Here is a 6,000-nt window from a genome sequence, read left to right as displayed (position 1 = left end):
AGTCTTTGTGTGAAGCTGATATTTTAGTTTTTATTAGTTTTAGTTACCTTCATACTCTTTTTAGTCTAGTCTGGTTTTAGTTAAGTTTAACATTAGTTACATGTCTTGACATTTATTTCTTTATTGAATGTTTTTAAATATCTTTTAAGCAGTGGTGTTTTTTTCTTCTTCAATTTTTGTGGCTGCATTTCTCTCCATCTTTAAAGGGCCATGACACCCCCCACTTTCGGTTAAAGTCTACTTTAAGATTTTTTCAAAAGATGCATGATTATTAGGCGTGGAGCTCCGCGAGCATCGGGCAGGAGTGGGCGTGGCCAGCAGGGGAGAACGTGAGCGAACAAAGCTAGCTCACAAAATGAGACAAACCGTGAGGAGACGCATGAGTTTATAGTTTACAAAGTTAAAATGGAAAGAAATGAACAGTGATTTAATGCCCTGCTACATTTGTTATTCGTAATTTCATATACACATAACCACAATTTATATCATTGTAAAGATAAATGTGTTCATGTAAACCCTATAAATGAGGACTTCTCCCTCAATCCCCGTATCCAGCAGACTCAGTGCAGCAGGTCTCCTGACCTGTCTATTTTAACCATTAGCCCTGCTGGTAATCTGGAGGATTTAGGCAAACACAGCAGCACAGTGATGTGTTTGAATGTGAACGAACTCCTGATAAAAGACAGCATCCGGCATTCTCTAATTCTCGTGTTGCTCTCCCGACAAAAATGCTAGCAGCACACACAGCTTTGCTGTATGATCGTCCCTGACAAGATCGCGGGGGAAAACATGCAACAAACCCCGTGGATCATGGAAACAAACGCATGTGAGCCTTCATGAACGGCTAAATACTGTGTGCCTGTGCCGTGGGTCCGTGACGTGTCTCACAGCTCAGGCTTGACTCTGGCAGGTCTCATGAATAATTAAGCAGCCGGCTCTTCTCATAGGATAAGAAACTCTGCTATGAATAATAATGAGAAACCGACGCGTCATCATTGCATTTGCAGTTCTGCGCTACGTCACCGATTTTGATCCCGCCCCAAAAATCATTTTAAACCCGGAAGCTGAAATTAGCTGACAAAAGCTCAAAATTATCCAGTTTTCCCCACAATTAAAGCTGACAGGTGCTAACATTGTCTTAACTGATGCTCAACACACACAAATCTGTTAATTAAAAAAAAAAGTTCTCCAGGGTGTCCTGAACCTTTAATCATAACACATTCTGTTTTCTTAATTGTAATGAAAGTTTTCCAAATGTTGCTTCCTTTTGTCCCAATGAAACCTGGCTGGCCAGCAATCTTTCCTTAGCTTTCTCTGTGTTTGTCTGTTTGTTGTCTTCTTCTAAATAATGCCTCGAGTGTGGTTAGAGGAAGTGGCATTGCCTGCATCTAAGCAGTGTGACCTTACTGCTAAATAATAATAACACGACTAAACAAAACTAACTAGTGTTTTTGTAATAACATTTAGTTTCATCTATAACATAATGTTATAACATTTTAATTTCAGACATTTTAACATAGTTTTTATTTTTTAAACCTGACAAAAGTCATTGATCCCAGCTGTAAGAGCAACAAATAATCCTTGAAAAACTTGATTTCTAGTTGATCATTTGGAAAAGTGGCAGAAGGTAGATTTTTCCGATGAATCATCTGTTGAACTGCACCCCAATCATCACAAATACTGCAGAAGACCTATTGAAATCCTTGGGGACCCAAGATTATCACAGAAATCAGTAAAGTTGGTGAAGTAAAAATCATGGTTTGGGGTTACATTCAGTATAGGGGCATGCGAGAGATCTGAAGAGTGAATGGCAACATCAACAGCCTGAGGTATTAAGACATTTGTGCTTCCTATTAAATACAAATCACAGGAGAGAGCAAATTCTTTAGCAGGATAGCGCTCCTTCTCATATTTCAGCCTTCAAAGTTCCTGAAAGCAAAGAACGTCAAGGTGTTCCAGGATTGGCCAGCCCAGTCACCAGATTATTGAGCATGTCTGGGGTAGGATGAAGATGGAGGCATTGAAGATGAACCCATGCTTAGCATGTCCTGCAAGAACGCTTTTTTTTGCTATTCCAGATGACTTTATTAATGAGTTGTTTGAGTCATTGCAGAGATGTATGGATGCAGTCCTACAAGCTCATGGGGTCATACACAATAGTACTTATTTTTCAACTGCACCATGACTTTATATTCTATATTGTACATTGTTCCTGTTAAGTGACAAGACCTTTTTGTCTAAGAAACCGCAGTTTTGTCGCATCTCTTTTTGTTTTTGTCACAATGTTATACATTAGGTTTGTTGATTAAGCTATTTAGTCAAAGTTTTCATTGAAGAAAGCAACACTAGTTGTGAGGCAGCTTGTTAGTTGTTGTATCTTAATGCAAATGTTAATTTTGAAAAAAAAATTGTGTTAATATGATAGATTGCTTCAGCTTTGAAATAGTTTTTCAGAATCTTTTGAAAGTGAACTTCATTTTTATGAACTACAGACATTTTAGCATCATGTCAACAATGGTTGGAGGCAAATAAAAATCTGAAAGGATGTAATTTCAAAGCTTTAGTTTCAAACAAGAATCACGCTTAAGCCATTTACTCATACTCTTGCTCTTGGATCAATATATAGGTTTCCTTATGCATTCACATCTAAATACTGCTCTTTTGTTTCAGTATGAAGATAAATATGGTGGCCTGCCCTTGTTCGTTCTCATTATTATGTGCTAGCCTCTTTAGAGTGGAAAGCTGGAACTGATGCATTATCCTAGTGAATCCATCTTTCACCCAACACAATGAATAATGGAGAAATGTGACAAACGGCCAAAAAAAGCGATGGGGAAAGGCTCATGAATGGAATTAAGGGGAATGATGCAACTCAGCAAGGCTCTCCATCAAGAGCACTGCGGCCCATAGATCATTTTATATTTAACCGAAACTAGAAGAGCTTTGGATATTAAACAGGACTTTGAGTTTGTTCAGCTGGGCCTCTTCCTCCTCATTCAACTGCAGGCAAAAATATGCACTCGTCCCCTTTGCATAGAAATATGCCAGAAGAGTGATGTCATAATTATTTTAATATGGTCCAAAGCTGTGATGCTTAATGTTTAGTGACTGGGTTCCATTGAGTGCGTGTGAAGGGTGTCTTCAGGCTTCGCTCAGCAACAGAAAGGACAACATTGTTCGCCAGGGACGAGGAGAGACACAATAACATATTTCATGACTGCATGTGAAGTGCTCTTGCACAAAAGGAGATTTTCACCAGATTACAAGTAAGATGAACTGGGCATCTTTTGTGCAGCAGTGCAGTATTGATGAGTTGCCTGGGGCGACTGCTTTGCACTGGGATGGAGAGTGAGGAGACAAAATGGGCCTCACTATTTATAGAATGAATTTGGTAGAAGTGCAGCTCGTTGGCTTTCAGATTAATATCTTGTTTTTCAAAGCAGATGTGTGAGATTTAGATGTGTAATCAGATTATTTTAATGGCTCCATTTCATCTGCTCTTCATTTTAAAGTCCAAGTGTGGAAGTTCTGCACAGCTAGAGGCACCAAAAAGTACTGCATGATGCATGATGGCTGTTTCAAACTCTTTGCTGTTTTGCATTTTTAGAAACACGGGTGACTTTGGTTCCCACTGTTTGAGTCATTTTGACCCAATCATTGTGCAGAAATAAAGATTTGCCTCGACTAAAAGACTTAGAAAAAAAAAATGGAATTGATGGAATTTTCATTTACATTTTATTTAAAGTAATTTCTTCAGGGTGTGGGCACGTCTTTTTTTTTATTTTCATTGATCAATTCAAAATTAACAACAATCAAGGAAAAGGAATAAAACAACAAAAAAAAAATAGTTAAATGGGCCAGGACACGCCTGGCCAATCTCCTCCGTCCGGGTGATGTCATGTAGTTTGTGACAACGTAGCGAAACCATAGAGTGAAACAAACAGCAAAATGGGAAAATGTAAGTTTACATCCTGGTTGGGGAAAGACAAGTTTAAACAGTCGCTAAAAACAACGGCATAATCTATTACTTCAAGCTTTGTTTTTTCCAAGCTTATATCTGTGTTCTATTACATGGTTGTGCTCCATTGATTAATTTAACTACAACTGTTTATTAACAACTGTTTATTAAGTTAAAGATTTCATACTAATTAGAACTTGAAGTGGCGATGAGGTCTTAAAATATTCTTAGAAGGTCTTTAAAAAGTTTTAAAAAGGAATTGATATTACCTTTAGGATTTTAGACTTTGTAAATTGTATTTTTTTGCTACAATTTTGAAATGATGCTTTTTTTTCACTTCCAGTTATGTTTTTTAAACATTGTGTCAGTTCATTTGAAAAATACTAACACAGTCTTCAATTAAGAAAAGAAATCAGATCATTAGGTCATAATATTAAAATATTACACACAAAAAATTGTATCATTCACTTTTAGAATAATACATTAACAATTCATTACTTTTATTGACGAAGCTTGAGCTTTTACCAGTTTGTTTAGCATATATTACTTTATTTTTCAATAAAAATCAAAACCCAAACAATGTCTAATTCCACAGAAACATCTAACTAACTAAATACATGAAAGCTAAATTAATAAACACACGAAGAGGTCTTCAGAGTATCCTAACTATCCTACTCTATCCAAAAATACAAGGGGTGGCGCTCGCCCCTAACCTAGTGTACTAAACACAAGGGTAGTCCTACGTTGTCCCGCAGAGTTTAGCTCCAACCCTAATCAAAACACACCTGTTCTTAGCTTCCAAGTGATCTTGAAAACAATGATAAGCATGTTCAGGTGTGTTTGATTACTGTTGTAGCAAAATTCTACAGGACACTGACCCTCCAGGAACAAGTTTGCAAATCAAACCAATGTAGTAATTCATAACTAATGTTTTAATTCGAAAAATGTTTAATATCTTTTTTCCTTTTTTTCCATTGCTCTGCATCTGTGTTTTGAACCCCACCTCTGATTAAAGTAGCAGCACCTCTGCTTGCATAGGAGAATTATTCAGTTTTATAGTGTATTTGCCAGCTTGACTACAGCGCTAGCATTTTAACATCCATTTACAAGCTTTTAACTGTCAGGATCCATTGAATTATGGATATTTACTTTCCTCACAGTTCTGCGTACCACCAAAATGACTTTTAATGGTGCAAGTGGTAATATTAATGTTTTCTTATGAGCGTCATTATTAGCATATCAGTCTGTTGCCTGAAGAGCTGGCCATTGGCTTTTGATGAGGAGCTCACACGTTAAAGGAGATCCAGTAGTTCATAACTCTCCCCTTTACTCACTGTCAACTTTTTTTTTTTTTAATGCAGCAATAGATGAATCCAGGAGTGATTTTGCATCTCTGTAAATCTGACGCTATCGTCCTGCCACCGAAAGTGTTGACTTATAGCACCTGGTGCATTTCTCAAAGGCTAAAGCGGCTCGTGCTGTTGACTGGGAAGTCATTTAGGAGGGAGAGGGAGACTTGTTCGAGATGTGCATTTTAATCCTGGTCTGTTTAATGTTTGCCCCTGACAGTCTGAGCCAGACATCATTTTAATGGCATGTACAGTGATAAAGCCAATAAAACGTCAAGATGATTGATAATATGAGCATTATACCAATATGACTTTCCTGTCCGCCTCTCTGCAGCTAGATGATGGTTTCCAAATTGAATTCGATGTGTGTGTGTGTGTGTGTGTGTGTGTGTGTGTGTGTGTGTGTGTGTGTGCGTTAAACAGACAGAGAATTGTTTGTGTATAAATGCGAAGGCGTTTTTCTTTTGCAACACATTTGTTGCGGCATTTCCAACTGCGTCATTTTGACTTAGCAAGTGTTTTCTACGCGCATCCGATGATAAACTCAAATCTAATAGAAAGCTTTGCGTGACGCTGGATCAAATAAGCCAAGGCCTGGGTCCAAAAACTACACAGACATCCTTATAAATTAATGAATGCTCTCAATATTTGTCCAAACTGTTTATAGTGAAGCGTGGCAAAGCGGTGTGTCTC

The 6,000-nt window shown here is 37.7% G+C and overlaps 1 protein-coding gene and 1 long non-coding RNA gene across 6 annotated transcripts in view; both read left to right on the top strand.

Moving 5' to 3' along the window:
• LOC141376999 (uncharacterized) overlaps positions 1–1,167 on the top strand; it is a 2,471-nt gene extending 1,304 nt beyond the window's left edge. The window contains exons 1-2 of the long non-coding RNA XR_012388743.1: positions 1–329; positions 373–1,167. The exon at positions 1–329 is cut by the window's left edge and continues 1,304 nt beyond it. This is a non-coding gene — a long non-coding RNA (uncharacterized lncRNA). The remainder of the gene's footprint in view (positions 330–372) is intronic.
• Positions 1–6,000, top strand: part of lrmda (leucine rich melanocyte differentiation associated) — a 597,893-nt gene that overhangs the window by 34,699 nt on the left and 557,194 nt on the right.

Source organism: Danio rerio, chromosome 13 (assembly GCF_049306965.1).
Source record: "Danio rerio strain Tuebingen ecotype United States chromosome 13, GRCz12tu, whole genome shotgun sequence".
Taxonomy (NCBI): domain Eukaryota; kingdom Metazoa; phylum Chordata; class Actinopteri; order Cypriniformes; family Danionidae; genus Danio; species Danio rerio.
This window is presented reverse-complemented; position numbering and strand designations above follow the sequence as displayed.